Source organism: Protopterus annectens, chromosome 14.part0 (assembly GCF_019279795.1).
Source record: "Protopterus annectens isolate FY-2018-M chromosome 14.part0, PAN1.0, whole genome shotgun sequence".
Classification (NCBI taxonomy): Eukaryota; Metazoa; Chordata; order Ceratodontiformes; family Protopteridae; genus Protopterus; species Protopterus annectens.
The window spans coordinates 430,611,034-430,628,181 of NC_056748.1; the positions used below are offsets into that span (position 1 = coordinate 430,611,034).

Below are 17,148 nucleotides of genomic sequence, written 5' to 3' on the forward strand. Positions count from 1 at the left end.
ACCAGACTGGCCACGCCAGCACTGGTACCCAATCTTAAGGAGCTTAGCACAAGAACCACCCTGGATTTTGCCTCAAATCCCACATCTGCTGACTCAGCACAACAAACAAGTATTACACAGCCAGCTAAAGACCTTAAACCTAGCTGCATGGAAGATTCCATAGTCAAGCAAGCAATGCCTCTCTCCAAAGCTGTTATGGTTGTCATTCTGGAGGCCAGAAGGCCTAGTACCAGGAAAGCCTATTCGGATAAATGGAAGAGATTCTGTGCCTGGAACCAAGCTCACAGTCTTGACCCTCTTGTCCCAAGCATTCCTCAGATACTACAATACTTAACTGAGATGCTGGACAAAGGACTCTCCTTCTCATCCATCAAGATCCACGCCTCTGCCATCTCTGCTCATTACAACACGAATCCACCAATTTTCTCTAATCCTCTGTTAAAACAGTACCTCAGAGGGGCTAAAAACATAAGACCGCCCCGTAGAGCACCTACTCCAACTTGGGACCTCAACTTTGTTTTGGAGAAGCTAACTTTACCTCCTTTTGAACCAGCCAACACAGCAGAATTAAAATATATCTCTTGGAAAACTGTTCTGCTCCTGGCAATAACATCAGCATGAAGAGTTTCAGAATTACAGGCACTAATGGCAGTGGAACCTTACCTCATTTTCCACCAGGACAGGGTGTCTTTACGAACTAACCCTACTTTTATGCCAAAGGTGGTATCCAGTGTGGCTCTATACCAAACTATTCACCTGCCAACTTTTTATCCTAAACCCCAGAATAAAGGGGAGAGACTACTGCACTCTTTGGACATTCACAGGCAGTTACGCTTCTACTTGGACAAAACCAAAGCTTTCTGAAAATCTGAGCAATTATTGGTAGCATATGCTGCAGGGGCACAGGGAAAAGCCATTTCAAAACAGACTATTTCAAAATGGATAGGACATTGTATACGTTTCTGCTACACATACCATTGAAAACCTGTACCTAGCAGCATTAAATCTCACTCCACCAGGGCAACAGCCACTTCAACTGCCTACCTCAGGGGAGTACCTACCAAGGATATTTTGGAAGCAGCAACTTGGAGTTCTGTACACACCTTCACCAAGCATTACCATCTGCCTCTATACTCTAAATACAGAGCTGGCTTTGCCACTGCAGTGCTGCAGGGCCTTATAGCCACCCCTAATGCCTTATAGGACCAGCCATCCTTCCTCAGCTTTGGGATTCTACCCAAGTGTAATGACTGCAGCAGTGTAACATGATGAACATAGTACAGTTTTGTACCTACCATAAATGTAGATGTTCGAGTGTATACACTGTTGCAGTCCAGGTTACCCTCCCTCCCTCCTTCCCCTCTTACTGGCTGGTACGTACCTATGTCTTCTACCCTTACTACCTATGGGGAGTATTTGCTGGTAGCTGTAAGTTGTTTTTTGCTTTTCTTATGTATGTTTTATTAGCAATTGGAATTGCCTACATATTTAGAGGCACCTGACATCTGGGGCAAGAAAAACTGAAGAAAATGGCGTTGACTGCATCTTATATACCCCTGTCGCACTGACGTCTGGGAGGAGGCAACAGCAACTGACACCGGACCAAGACTTTGGAACTCTGGCCGACTGCGCGACCGCCTGACGGCAGGATAACCCAAGTGTAATGTCTGCAGCAGTGTCTACACTCGAACATCTACATTTATGGTAGGTACAAAACTGTACTTTTCCCTCCCTCCTTCCCCCTTTTCTCCTTTCCTAAGGCACAGGCTAAATTTGGTATTTTTTGCCAAGATGGCTTTTGATTTAAACCTTGTTTTCTGGTGGTTTATTACTGTTATGGCAAGAAAGACCGAGGAAGTGACATCGGCTGTCTCCTTTTGTATCGGACACCCTGACATCCTTTACAACTGACAGCTGATGTCATTTTTACTTACCTTTGGTATTCTGGCCGATCGAGGGCTACCGCTAGCCGGATAACCCTTTGGTTAAGACTGCAACAGTGAATACACTTGAACATCTACGTTTATGGTAAGTGTACACAACTGTACTTTTGGTTTCCAGAAAACAACAGAGTGTAAAGACTTCTTGTCATCTTTTTGTGGATAATCTAAAACTATATAATTAGTCAGTTGGGGAACTGAAAACACAACTACAAATGATCAAACCTTTCCCAGATGATGCCAGAAAGTCATTTGGTCTTCATAAATGTTCAAAAGCAACCTTTAAAGCAAGAAAGCTGCAGCATCAAGAAAATATCACTCTGAGACAGGAATGTGATCTAAAAGAACTTGAGCAAGAGGGAGTGTATAAATATTTGTGAAATGATGAAAGATCAACAATAAAACATGAACAAATGCGATTAAAATTTAGTAAGGAATATTTTAGCAGACTGAAATTAATATCAAAAACGGCTCTGACATCTACAAACAAAGTCGAGGCTATAAACCAATTTGCAAGTCCTGTCCTAACTTAAGGTTTTGGAGTGATTGGTTGGCCCCAAAAAGAATTGGATCAGTTGGAGAGGAAAACAAGAAAAATGTTTCATGCTTATCATATAATTTATAAAAATCCATGTATACCAAGATTATATATTCCCAGCTCTGAAGGCGGTATGGGTCTCCTTGAAATTGTTTACATGTATAGATCTTCAGTCGTAGGACTTGTATACATTATCTACTGACCTTACAAGATCCAAATGTAGTGTAAGTTTTAAAACCTGAGAACAAGTCTGAGATGACTCCCTGCTTAATTTAGCAGAAGCATGTCTGTGTCAAGCGGGAATGGAAGTCAAAACAGAAGTAGATAAAAATCAGGCAATAACAGAATGTACCAGAAGAACAAAAGAAAGAATGCAAGACAAAGGATCAGATGAGAAGACAAGAAATGTAAAAAATATATTAATATAGTTGCAAGCTCAGAAAACTCTTGGAACAACCTTATGCCATTCAGGACCGAAAGCAGGAATGGTTAAGGAGAGGTGAATTTAAACCAAAAAGCGAAAGTTTAATATTGGCAACCCAGGATAGTGGACTATGTATACGTTGGTTCACAAAGGCCATTGACCATGTGGGAGAAACGGACAAATGCAGGTTTTGTAAAACAGAATTGGAAACTGTCGCACATCTTGTTGATGGGTGTGGTACATTTAATGGCAGAAGTTCTGTATACTGAAAGGCATAGTAATGTGACAAGACTGTTGCATTGGGGATTGTGCAAACATTCTTATGTTGAAATAGCTGAGAAATATTGGAAACATGAGCCACAAAACATTATAGAAAATTACCAAGTGTAGATCACATGGGATCACCCATTACCAACAGTTCAAAAATTAGATGCTGGAAAACTAGATAATAGCAGTCCAGGAAAAGAAGACAAAAGTAGCATTCATCATTGAAATTACTTCACCCAATGGCTACACTGTCTTATGTACAGAGAGAGAGACCAAGTCGTAAAATACCAGGATCTACCGGCGGAAATGAGAGCATTGTGGAAGAAGGATATCCAGACAGTTCCAATAGTAGTAGAAGCAATGGGTCTTGTGAAAGAGAATTTACATTTGTACTTGGATATGTTACCGATACGTGTAACTCCGTATGAATTGCAAAAGTAGTAATTTCTGGACACATTGTGGGTGATGCAAAAGCACTTCTGGCTAACATCAAAGATTGAAGCCATACTAATTTCATGAACTTTAAGCACACGCTGACTTAGGAATGGTGTCCATTCTTGTCATAGTATTAGAAATCGAAAAGACTTGGAGAAAATAAACCAGTAACAGTATTACATTTTAAAGTAAAATACATTCATAACAGTTGGAGGAGAATAAACATTAATTTTGCACTGACATGATTCGGTGGACCCTATGTAGCACCTGCTTTAAGAAGTAACATACCCCTATTGATGGCAAAAGAAAACTGAATTGCCAGCAAATTGTCTACTTGACTCAGTTTTATTTAAAGCCTTATGTGATGTTGTCCTCTTCATTTTCATTAACCTGTGGGGTCTCTGTTCCAACCCTTGGAACTGACCAGCCCACTCTCCAAGCTTTAGATTCCAGAGTTGAACTCCTCCTTACTACCCATAATGTGCTGCTGCCTTACACTACCTCAGATTTTGTTTGCTGCGCGTTCATTCAGCAGCGAGGTTCCTGGGCTCTGAGCTTCTCTGCGAATTTCTCTAGTTGTGTGCTTCTACAGTATTTTTTGTACTATTCTCTTCAGAACTCTTGTCAGCTGTTCCTGCCATACCGGCCGTCAGATCAAAAATTCTAAGATAAGTCCCTCATTGGGGACATTTTGTTATTTGGGTCACTGCAAGCCTATGTGGGTTCATGTCATCTAGGAAGGGGAAAGTGTAGGTGCTGTCGTCCCACATAAAGACACCCATGAGCTTTGCCTTTTTTGTTTAGGGCCTAGGCACAACCATACATCCTGGTCCATCTGCCAGGCTTTCGTTCTGAAAACCCTGTGTAGCAGTCTGCATGCGTTAGACATTTATCTTGAGAATCCGCTCCTCAAGCGCTTGGCTTTAAGTATGGAGGGGCTGTCCGGGCAGCCTGCCAAGCCACCCAAGAAAAAGGCCAAAATCACTAGGCCTGAATCCTTAATTGTCCCTTCTGTGGCCGACGTCAGCCTGGAGGAATGATTAGTTGCCTCCAATATGGTTACAATGGGTACCAATATGGAAACCGCAGAACCCAGAGGAGAAGGCATGTCCTCGGAGGTTATGCAGATGCCTGCTTTCAGCATTCTGCAACATGGAAGAGAAGGACATCTATGGTTATGGTAAGATTTTACAAAACTATTCTTTTTTCGCTGTCATTCTAACTTTCTCGTTTAAAAAAGCTTTTGTTGTCTGTCTCCTTTTCCCTCTTATGGCTGATCAGAAACCCCTTGATTTCAAGAAATGCACTTCCTGTGGGCATAAGATCGCACTGTCTGATGCCAACGGGGACTGCGTGTACAGCCTTGGGCTTGCACACTTGGACGCCTACTGTGAGATGTGCAGAGGGTTGCATCCTAGGACTTTGGCAGATAGGAGGAACAAACTTATTCTTAAGGTTTTCGGGGAAGGAGAGAAGGGTCCCCCAGGTCACTACCCTACAAAGTCTCCTTTGGAGATATTCTAGAAATCTTACGCCAGAGAGGTTGCTGGCCTGCCCAAAACCCTTCCCTGAAAGAATCGGTTCTGTGGGAGGCTTTCGGGTCCAGTCCAGCTACTACCTGGGTGTCTTCCCCCTGCTGATCCACTAATTGAGGTTGTGTTGACTAGGACGTGGAAGGAGCTGGATACGGTAGAGCCGATCCCCAAATGTGCAGACAAGATTTTGAGTGCCCTTTCGGACAAGAGCTTTCGGACCAAGGATATCCTGGTAGATGCTAGGCTTGTCGCAGCAGCCACAAAGGAGGAGCTCAAGCAAGAGCTCTCATGTCCACCCTCCCAACAGAGAATCGTGAGCATTGGACAGATTTGGAGAAAGGGTTTATGCCTCTACCACATTTACCTTAAAGGCACTAAACCTATCCATTGCATTTTACAAGGCTGCAAAGGGATCTGGTGAAGGAACTTTAGTCATAGGCAGTCATAGGTTAGTACTAGGCTAACTGCCCTTGCGAGCCATTGTAAGCCTAGCCAATTATCCTTTGTGAAACTCAAACCTTGCACCTTGTGCTTGTAAGGCAAATGCCTTAACCATTAGGCCATCCTCCCAACCCCATGACTTGATCAACGCAAGCTTATGACCCACACTTACTGGGAATTCCTCGTTCGTGGGGAATAATTGCAATCTCCGGTCCCTATCATGAATGGGGTTCAGCGGATTACCCGGACCTGTCAACCAAGGGTAGACACACGCTGATCCATTCAGTGTAGCACGCGTGCAGCCCTGGACATCTAAGGGCATCACAGACCTGTTATTGCTCAATCTCATGTGGCTGAAAGCCACTTGTCCCTCTAAGATGATGCTTGTTTCTAGCTTGTTCCCTGGGTTCCATGTCTGCTGAGCAACAGAAGACCTTTTCTTTCAGACTGGCCACCCTTCAATCACTGGCTGATGCGTCCATGAGGCTGATATCCCATGCTGCAGAGGTTAGCTCAAGGGCGGCTGGTTCCAGTATTGTCATAAGATGCTGTGCCTGGATAAGGCTGTGTGACTTTACAGAGCCTTTCAAACAGTCGTTTATCAGTGCCCCCTTTAATGGCTCCACCTTGTTTTGGCTTACAGTTTGTGACACACTCCCGCAGTGAAAAGGACCGAAAGAACCTATATGCTATCAGGATCTGTTTTTCTACTCCACAAAGGTCATTTTCCAGGAGTCAGCATCGGAGTAAAAAGATGTGGTTTGGTAAGTCTCAGGGTCCTTTTCAAGACTCACAGGAAGACTTTCCCACAGGGGCAGAGAGGGGAACAACCAGAATGGAAGGGCACCACCCACGCAGCCGAGGGACACCGCAAAACCAAGGGTCACAGGAAACTTTCTCAGACAGACCCTTCCAGCACTCCTGAACGGTTGCCTGGCTGCCTTCCTTTGGAGACAGTCGGGGAGGCACTTCTCCCTACACCTCACAGCCTGGGAGGCCATCACAAATGATCACTGGGTGCAAAAGATCATATCCAGAGGGTACTACATTCCCATTTTAGAAATTCTCAAACAGAGGAATTGCATCTCTGATGTTCCACCCGGTCAGAGGGAGGATGCAGCCTTAGAAATCGAAAAACTACTAAACAAGAGTCATCCGACAGCCCCCCCCCCCCCCCCGATCAAGTCAGAGCAGGTGTTTACTCCCGATTCTTTTTAGTGCCCAAAAAACAGGGGATTTGCGGACAATTCTAGACTTGACCACCTTGATCCAGTCGGTGAAGCATACGAAGTTCAGGATGGTCACGATTCAGTCCATCTTACCTCTTCTGAGGATGAATGTTTGAATGTGCTGTGTAGATGTGAAGGACTTGTACTGTCACATAAAGATGGACAGATGCTCCAAGTAGTATCTGTTTCAGACTGGGAGCCAGTTACTACTAATTCAGATCATTCCCGTTTAGCCTCACCACAGCCCCCAGGATGTTCACCAGATGTTTGTCAGTGGTGGCAGCACACCTCTGTCTGCAAGGTTTCCAGATTTTTCCTTATCTGTATGACTGGCTTCCAACTGCGTCAGCCAAGCATCTACTGATCCAAGCCAGGGCTTATCTCTTAACATCTAGCCCACACCTCTCAACCTGGAAACATCAAAAATTTGGACAATGGACCATGAAAAATTGGTACAGATCTGTATGCTGATTAACATGAAATTTGCATACATAATTACGTAATCCCATCCACTCCGTTGGAGTTGTGGGATTACTAACTTTCAAACGCAAACTGGCCCCTTTAAAAGTACAACACAGTACAGTGTTAGCAATCCATCTATATACTGTGGGAGTAGAACCCACAGCCTTTTGCATCAAAACAAGTATTCTGCCTGTTGTGTTGGCATAAGCAGCACTAAACTTCTCCCCTCCTGAAGAACTATGCAGAACAAGAAATCTGGAAAAAGACCAAATTTATTGGTGGGGGGACAAAGGCCCAAATACAGGGACACATTTTAAACATTGCTTGTATAATCTTGGAAAAATTGCTAGAATAAAATTTTTTGTGTTGCCATGCACTTCCTGAAAGATAGGAAGACTGAAAATTTAAATGGCTGTTATTATTTAGTGAATTTAGTTCTCACTGACTTGCCAGAAAACCACAAATTTTAAGAACAGGCCAAAAGTATGAGCCAAACGTTCCAGACATTCTGTAAAACTTTGGACAGTTGAGAACTATGGACTTGACTCTTTGAATCAGAAGTGGTGATGGTATGGGTAGAGAATTTAGGCTCTTGCTCCTTGTACCTAAGGTACAGGGTTTGAGTCTGAGTAACCCTAACCACCAGATGTTCATCATGTTACACTGCTGCAGTCATTACACTTGGGTTATCCTGTCGTCAGGCGGTTCCCCAGCCAGCCTGAGTTCCAAAGTCTTGGTCTGGCGTCGGTTGATGTCGCCTCCTCCCTGACGTCAGTACGACAGGGGTATATAAGATGCAGCCAATGCCATTTTCTTCAGTCTTTCTTGCGCGGTGCCCGAAGCAAAAGCAGTTCGCAAGTGCCAGTCAGCCATCTCCTGAGATTTTCATTCCGAATCCAGAACCGAAGTCTTCTACAAAGCTAAATACCCCGTTGGGGAAACTTTTTCTTGCCTCAGACCGATGTCAGTAAAAGTTAATAACTGTATTTCTTGTGGAAAGCAAATACCTCATAAGGATTACCATTCCTATTATATCCCATGCCTAGGCCCAGACCACGACATCACTGGTTGTCAGTTTTGTGCTAGGTTTAACAAGCGCACTATTAAACGTCGGTTTGATTTTGCCCGACATTATTTTGGTAGAAAATTCAATTATACCATTCCGTCGGAACTTCCGACGACCGGAATACACAAAAAGCGCAAAGACAAGGATAGGCATCCGAGGCCCAAAACTGACGATGAAGCCTCTTCTAGGCCAGTCGCCAGTTCTCCGGTTTTCAGCGAGGTGCCTTCGCAGCCCCTGACGGCCGCTTCTGTAGAACCACAGGTCGCCTCTGACTCCCACGTGGAGATGGCTGGGCCTTCGGACGCACAAGTTATTCAGCCTACCGAGACTAACCTTTCAGAGGGATCCGGAGTAGCTGAGCAAACCCACAGCTTCAGAAGGTGTCTTCAGACCTACTCAGTTGAGCATTAAACCCTCAGCTAAGTCTAAGCCTCCTTTAATATCAAAGAAACAAATACAGAACTCCCCAGGGCAGGCCTCCATGCCTAAGAAACAAATGCTCAAAATGGCCGAAGACCTAATCACTCTGATCAGGGGGTCCCATCCCCCTCCTGGTAAAAGGCCTAGACAGGATGCAGGCAGACTCATCCAACCAGGTGTCCATCTCACCTGATTCATCCTCAGACCTAGGATACTCTTTACCCCCTTATGAGGATTCTGATGCTGAGGAATCAATTCCATCAGCCTCACCGCCTGAGGACTACTCCTTTGGGGAAACCCTACATACCATGAGGGAGCATTTCCACTGGGAAGGCCAGGATTACTCAGATTACAAGAAAAGGCTCAGAGACTTCCTTTTATTACCTCAACACAGACCCCTTGCTATTCCGCCAGTGTTAGATATTGTGGATGATGTGTATACTGAATCCAGCTTAAATCCTGATTCCTTACCTCCAGCCCCTGTTAAACCTGACCGATAGAGTCCCTGACTCTCATAAATTTCTGTATAAAAGCCCTGTAGCTGACCCTGAAACTATTTCTCAGGGACCCAAAGGAGTTAAGGCCTCATCAGCCAAAAATCCAGTTCCCTCTGACAGAGATTTCAGATCATTAGACAGATGGGGAAAGAAAGTATATACGTCTGCAACTTTAGCAATGAGAGCCTTAAATTGCCAGTTTCACATGCTAAAATATCAGCAATTTTTACTGTCTCAGTTAAAACAAAAGATGCTTCCAGAATCAGATCCTCCTAATTTTAAAGCAATGCAGGATTTATTGCATGCAGCTGAACAAGTGGGAAAACGTACTTTGCAATGTGGTTTTGATTCTCTAGAGGCCTCCTGCAGAGCAGCAGTTACAGTCTGTCATTAGAAGACATGCTTGGTTAAAAGAACATACGTTACCAGATCATGTTAAAGCAAAATTATTGGATGCACCATTGCAGCAGGATGTGTTATTTGGAGTTAAGGCAGAGGAGATATTAAAGAAAATGGAGGATAAGGCAATATCTTTGCAAACGGTGAAGGATTTCTTACAGGTTCAGCCTCCTAGATTTAGCAGAAACTGGCCAACTAAGAATTGGTCCTTTCCAATTACAGACAGACCTCAAAGGGGAAGATACAGACGTCCAAAAGGTAGAGGTCAAACACAAGGTCCTTATAGGCCTCGACAATGGGTTGCATCAGGCCAGAAAAGGGGAAGACGGGCCCCAACCATATAAAAAGCAGCTCCAATGACTTCCCACTACAGCTGCCAAACAAATCCCTCTTGGCAGCCCCCTTGGGAGGAAAACTGGCACTCTTCTACCACAATTGGCAAATGATCACCAAAGACAAATGGGTTCTCAACATTGTATTTCAAGGTTACAGGTTCCACTTTCACACTCTGCCAAGGTTAAAAGGAATGCCAAATCTGCCACCAAATCAATGGGCAGAGGCTCACAAACAAATTACAGCACTCATGGATATGAGAGCTATTCAAAAGGTTCCATCACAGGAGCAAGGACAAGGATTTTACTCGAGACTCTTTCTGGTACCCAGAAAGGACAAAGCCTGGAGGCCCATTCTGGATCTTTCATCTCTAAACACTTACCTGGATGTTCTGAAATTCAAAATGTTGACACTACAGCAGTTTCTTCCCATGCTGGGCAAGAAAGCTTGGCTCGTGACTTTGGACCTCAAGGAGGCATACCTGCATGTCCTTATCAGACAAAACTGCAGAAGATACCCCAGATTCATAGCTGGTTCAATGCACTACCAATTCTCTGCACTGCCCTTTGGCTTATGTACTGCGCCCAGGGTCTTCACAAAGTGCCTGGCACCAGTAATTGCATTTTGCAGACAGAAAGGAGTTCATATTTATCCGTACTTGGACGACTGCCTGATTCAAGCAGAGAGCAAGGACATTCTTCTAAAGCATCTGGCTTTTGTAAAAAAGTTATTAAGTTGCCTGGGGTACTCAGTAAACAAAAAGAAATCAAAACTAGTGCCCTCAGAAGAGATTATATTCCTGGGTGCCAGCTTGAACACAACGGCCCAGATGGCTTATCTCACGCCAGACAAGCAAGGACAACTGACTCAATACTTTCAATTGATGGCAACAAAGACCCAACTCCCTGCAAGAAAAATTCTGCAGGCCTTGGGTTACATGGCATCCTACGTACTACTAATTTCATATGCCAGACTGCATATGAGGAAACTACAATGGTATCTAAAGAATGTATGGTCTCAACACTGTCAAAGTTTGGAAACAGTTATATCACTAATCCCTTGCCTTCAACAGGAGTTTCAGTGGTGGGCTCAAGCTTGTCACCTCAACAAGGGACAGCCTTTTACACAACCCACAGCCAGGCAAACACTGACAACAGATGCATCGGATTACGTCTGGGGAGCACACGTGGCAGGCAAATGTATTCAGGGCACGTGGCCCACAGAACAAAGGCATCTTCACATCAATCAAAAAGAGATGCTAGCTGTACAAAATGCCCTTATAGCTTTCAAGGAACTGCTGCATCCAGGACAACTACTGCTAAAGACAGACAACACCACAGTTATGTGGTACATAAGCAAGGGGGCACTCACTCCTACCCCCTATGCAGACAAGCCATGACCTTGTGGAACACGGCTATAAACCTTCAAATTCATCTGCAAGCACAGTTCCTGCCAGGAGAGAAAAACACACTGGCAGACGACTTAAGCAGAAACATCATGGATCCCCACGAATGGGAATTGAATCCACAAATATTCAGAATGATAACACAGAAATGGTGGAACCTGGACATAAATCTGTTTGCATCCCCAGTAAACTGCCAGCTACAAAAGTTCTGCACAAGGAGTTACCATCCACAAGCATGGAAAGTGGATGCCGTCTCATTCAGCTGGAAGAACCTACAAGTATATGCTTTCCCACCACTACCTCTCCTGCCAAAGGTACTCATAAAAGCCAGGCAAGAAGAGCCAAAGATTATTCTGATTGTTCCAGACTGGCCACGCCAGCACTGGTACCCAATCTTAAGGAGCTTAGCACAAGAACCACCCTGGATTTTGCCTCAAATCCCACATCTGCTGACTCAGCACAACAAACAAATACTACACAGCCGGCTAAAGACCTTAAACTTAGCTGCATGGAAGATTCCTTAGTCAAGCAAGCAGTGCCTCTCTCCAAAGCTGTTATGGATGTCATTCTGGAGGCCAGAAGGCCTACTACCAGGAAAGCCTATTCGGATAAATGGAAGAGATTCTGTGCCTGGAACCAAGCTCACAGACTTGATCCTCTTGTCCCAAACATTCCTCAGATACTACAGTACTTAACTGAGATGCTGGACAAAGGACTCTCCTTCTCATCCATCAAGATCCACGCCTCTTCCATCTCTGCTCATTACAACACGGATCCACCAATTTTCTCTAATCCTCTGTTAAAACAGTACCTCAGAGGGGCTAAAAACATAAGACCGCCCCGTAGAGCACCTACACCAACTTGGGACCTCAACTTTGTTTTGGAGAAGCTAACTTTACCTCTTTTTGAGCCAGCCAACACAGCAGAATTAAAATATATCTCTTGGAAAACTGTTCTGCTCCTGGCAATAACATCAGCATGAAGAGTTTCAGAATTACAGGCACTAATGGCAGTGGAACCTTTCCTCATTTTCTACCAGGACAGGGTGTCTTTACGAATTAACCCTACTTTTATGCCAAAGGTGGTATCCAGTGTGGCTCTAAACCAAACTATTCACCTGCCAACTTTTTATCCTAAACCCCAGAATAAAGGGGAGAGATTACTGCACTCTTTGGACATTCACAGGCAGTTATGCTTCTACTTGGACAAAACCAAAGCTTTCAGAAAATCTGAGCAGTTATTGGTAGCATATGCTGCAGGAGCACAGGGAAAAGCCATTTCAAAACAGACTATTTCAAAATGGATAGGACATTGTATACGTTTCTGCTACACATACCATGGAAAACCTGTACCTAGCAGCATTAGATCTCACTCCACCAGGGCAACAGCCACTTCAACTGCATACCTCAGGGGAGTACCTACCAAGTATATTTTGGAAGCAGCAACTTGGAGGTCTGTACATACCTTCACCAAGCATTACCATCTGCCTCTATACTCTAAATCCAGAGCTGGCTTCGCCACTGCAGTGCTGCAGGGCCTTATAGCTACCCCTAATGCCTTATAGAACCAGCCACCCTACCTCAGCTTTGGGATTCTACCCAAGTGTAATGACTGCAGCAGTGTAACACGATGAACATTGTACAGTTTTGTACCTACCATAAATGTAGATGTTAGAGTGTATACACTGCTGCAGTCCAGGTTACCCTCCCTCCTTCCCCTCTTACTGGCTGGTACGTACCTATGTCTTCTACCCTTACTACCTATGGGGAGTATTTGCTGGTAGCTGTAAGTTGTTTTTTGCTTTTATGTATGTTTTATTAGCGATTGGAATTGGCTACCTCTTTAGAAGCACCTGACATCTGAGGCAAGACAAACTGAAGAAAATGGCGTCGGCTGCATCTTATCTACCCCTGTCGCACTGACGTCAGGGAGGAGGTGACAGCAACCGACGCCAGACCAAGACTTTGGAACTCAGGCCAACTGGGGAACCGCCTGACAGCAGGATAACCCAAGTGTAATGACTGCAGCAGTGTATACACTCGAACATCTACATTTATGGTAGGTACAAAACTGTACTTTATACCTAACTGGGGCATTTTATACACACACACGTACGGATACACACACACGCACACACATATACAGAGACACACGTTAAGTAAACGTAATCTCCAGAACTGCAGACTCTCAAACACACCAGCTGCCGTCAAGTAAAGGTAATCTCCAGAAATTCAAAGTATGCTGCTGTTAACTAAAAGTAATCTCCAGACTACACCTGCTGTTGAAGTTGACACACACCAGCTTAACAGACTAGTAGACTCCCAAGCTTAACAGACTGACGTTTCTGTCTCTTTGCATCTCTTGCACACACCAGCTTAACAAAGTGGTGTGATGCCTGCAGACTCTCAAGCTCAACAGACTGCTGTTTCTCTCGTACATAAGTCAATTAAAATGCAGTAACAATACACTCGAGTACACATTTTTTTGCCTTACCTGGAGGAGCTGGGGAAAAAAAGATGTGCTGTGCGCTAAACACGTGAACTGGTCTGCAAGTTAAATTAAGTAATTACGAAAGGCACGGCATTCTGACAGGCTGTCTGTCTGCCTCGTGAAGCTGAAGTCATCACACATGCCCTGCACGTGATGATGTCAGGAACAAATTCGTCAAAAAAAAAAAAAACCTAGGAAATTAAAGGGACCAGTCGGGAATTCGTGGCACCCCAGTATTTTGCCCTCAAGACTAGTATTTACAGAGGAATTTGGTACAGTTGAGAGGTATGATCTAGCCCCTCTCCTAAGACTCCATCAGTATTCAGAAGTCTCAGCTGCAACCATTTCAGTTATAGATTTTATTGGAGCATGTCTGGACATAGGGGTGTCCCAGGCCTTTGTAACTATGGAGAGGATTGCAAATTTAAGACTTTAGGTCAGGCAGATTCTGGCTGTCCCAACTCTTGCCAGCCAACTTGATTCTCAAAGCATTGGGCTCTGTTGTGGTGGCCACTATAAATCTTCTACCTACTGCATGCCTACACATGCAGATCCTGCAATGGATGTTAGCGGTCCAGTGGTCTGTTCACAGGAATCCCTTGAGTTTGACCATCAAAATCTCCAGAGTATGCAAGGATTCCCTGCTTTGGTAGCTTTCACTCCACAGATGTTTCTTTAGGATGGCCATTTATCATTCCTCCCCCAAATGCCATGGTGGCCACAGATGCCTCCCAGATGGGGGGCATTATCTGGGTTGGACAGTTTAAGGCATGTGGACACCTCAAGCGACCAACTTGCATATCCCTGTACTGGAGATGAGGATAGTTCTTCTAGTGTTGCAAGATCTTTACAGCCTTCTACCTCCAGGGACTATTGCGATACAGACAGACAATATGTCTGTAGTTTGGCACATCAGCAAATCCATGTCGGGATGCAATGAACATGTGGCAGTAGGTGGTTTCTACCCAACACTTTCTGATGGCAATGCACATTCCAAGAGAGTCTAACATACTAGCGAACAGGTTCAGCCAAGTGTTACTTAATACCTCACGAGTGGTTTTCGAATCAATCCACAGCAGATTTGATCTTTTGGAAATGGTGTCAACCTTGCTGCGATTTGTTTGCCGTTCCCTGTCAACAACAAATGCAGCAGGTACTTTGCATCGATACCTCCTCAGGGGCAATCACCCAGAGACACTCTAGTCCATGGTTGGCCTCCCGGTTTTCTCTATGCCTTCCCTCCTCTGCCATTAATTCCAGAGTTTTTACAGAAGGCTCTCAGGGTGAAGAGCCCCCCCCCCCCCCCGATAAACCTGGTTCACCTTTCTTTGGTCTTATCTGATATGGCCACTCTTGAAGTTGAAGACTATTCTGGACCTCCTTTCTCACCCATGAGGGCATCCCCACCCAGACCTTCAGGGCTAACCACGTGGTTTCTTCAATTCTGATGATGGCAAGATGCCTCAGGTTTTCTTCCCCTGTCCAAAGAATTCTGATTTCATCCCTTAGGTCTTCAACCCGCTGGATTTATAAAAGTAAATAGAAAAGGTTCACCATTTAGGCACAGCAGAAACAGATAGACCCCTTTACATCTCTTTTTGTGGTCATTTTGGACTTTTTGACATCCCTCTTCTGCGATGGCGCTTGCTACTAGACCATTAAGGTCCAACTCACAGCTATTTCCAGTTTTCATTTAGGCCTAGATTCTTCCGCCCAGGCATCATCAAAATTTTTTAAAACCTTCCTTGGAGGCACCTTTTTGCTTCGCCCACCGATCAAAGACCATACCCCTTCATGGGATCTGACTGTGGTTTTGCAAGGATTTGTTCATCCTCCCTTTGAACCAGTGGCTACAGTTGACTTTAAATTTCTATCTTGGAGGACCCCTTTTCTGGTGGCTATCACCTCCACGAAAAGAGTGTCCGAACTTCAAGCTCTTTATTCTAAATTCCCGTAGTTACGTTTTCACAAACACATGGTAACCTCATGTATGAACCCATCATTTTTGCCTAAGGTAGCCAGGGAGAGGAACATTAATCTGTCAGTCTTCCTGTTTTTTCCCTAATTATCAGAATAAAGGAGAATACACCCTTCATTTGCTTGGTTGTACGTAGGCAATTACGTTTCCACTTGCACAGATCCAAATCCTTCAGGAAATCTGAGCAGTTTTGTATCCTTCACTGATGGAAAGAAAGGAATGTCTGTTAGAAGGTTACTCTGTCTAGGTGGTTAAGAGACTATATTTCCTTTGTCTATTTCTTCAGAAACCTTCCCTTGCCAGGTCCTACTAAAGCTGATTCTACAAGGTGTATGGCTACTTCTCAAGCTTTTTGTCCAGGATTTCGATTGAAGATATTTGTGCTGCAGCCTCCTGTCAGATCTTCATTATAAGTCGGATATTATATCCAGAAGTAGGAGTGCCTTTGGCTCTGCCGTACTCCGGAATATCCTGCCATGAGAGCCACCCGGGGTTTTTCGATAGCTGGGGACTCTGTCCCACAGGTTAATGAAAATGAAGATGACAACATCAGATCAAGAAGTTATGTTCTTACCGTAACGATCTATCTGTGTTATCCATCTTCATTTTCATTAACCATCCCTCCCCCTCCCCCTTTCTAGTCTTTGAGAGACCGGGTGGAACTCTCAGAGGAACTTCTATTCCTTCGGGTTGAGCTCCTGATTTCTGTTCTCTTGGTCTTGGATGACTCTCTTTTTTTATAGGATGAAAATTTTTGGGTTTCTGCTATGGGCAAACTCAATCTAAGGTAATGTGGGGAGCGGGGAGTTATGGGTAGTAGGGGGGAACTCAACTCAGGAATCTCAAGCTTGGAGAGCGGCCAGTCATTTCTGAGGGTCGGAACAGAAACTCCACAGGTTAATGAAAATGCAGATGGACAACACAGATGAAATGTTATGGCAAGAACAACTTTATTTTCTTCGCCACATAACCATGTTACTGAATATTTTGCCCTTTTTTAAAATTTAGCAGTTTCGTTGGATCACTTCAGTTGTACATTTGCCATTGACAGGTACTTTTTATCCTCCTCTACATGTGCAGTATATATCCACACAGAATGTATGTGCACTTTGGACTGTACCAGCGGCAGAGCTGAATGTGTTAAGGTTTCTTGAATGGCTGTGTTCAGGTATTGTTGACTAAAGATGTCTAGTCCTAGTTTCCTGATGCATGAGAGGAAGACATTTCTTATCTACAATGCATTAAATTCTATTGATTATTACAGGAAGTGTTGTAACCTTGCAGAGAGA

At 44.3% G+C, this 17,148-nt stretch overlaps 1 protein-coding gene across 1 annotated transcript in view; it reads left to right on the plus strand.

The window, feature by feature from the left end:
* Positions 1-17,148, plus strand: part of SEC24C (SEC24 homolog C, COPII coat complex component) — a 2,546,747-nt gene that overhangs the window by 537,325 nt on the left and 1,992,274 nt on the right. The window lies entirely within an intron of this gene.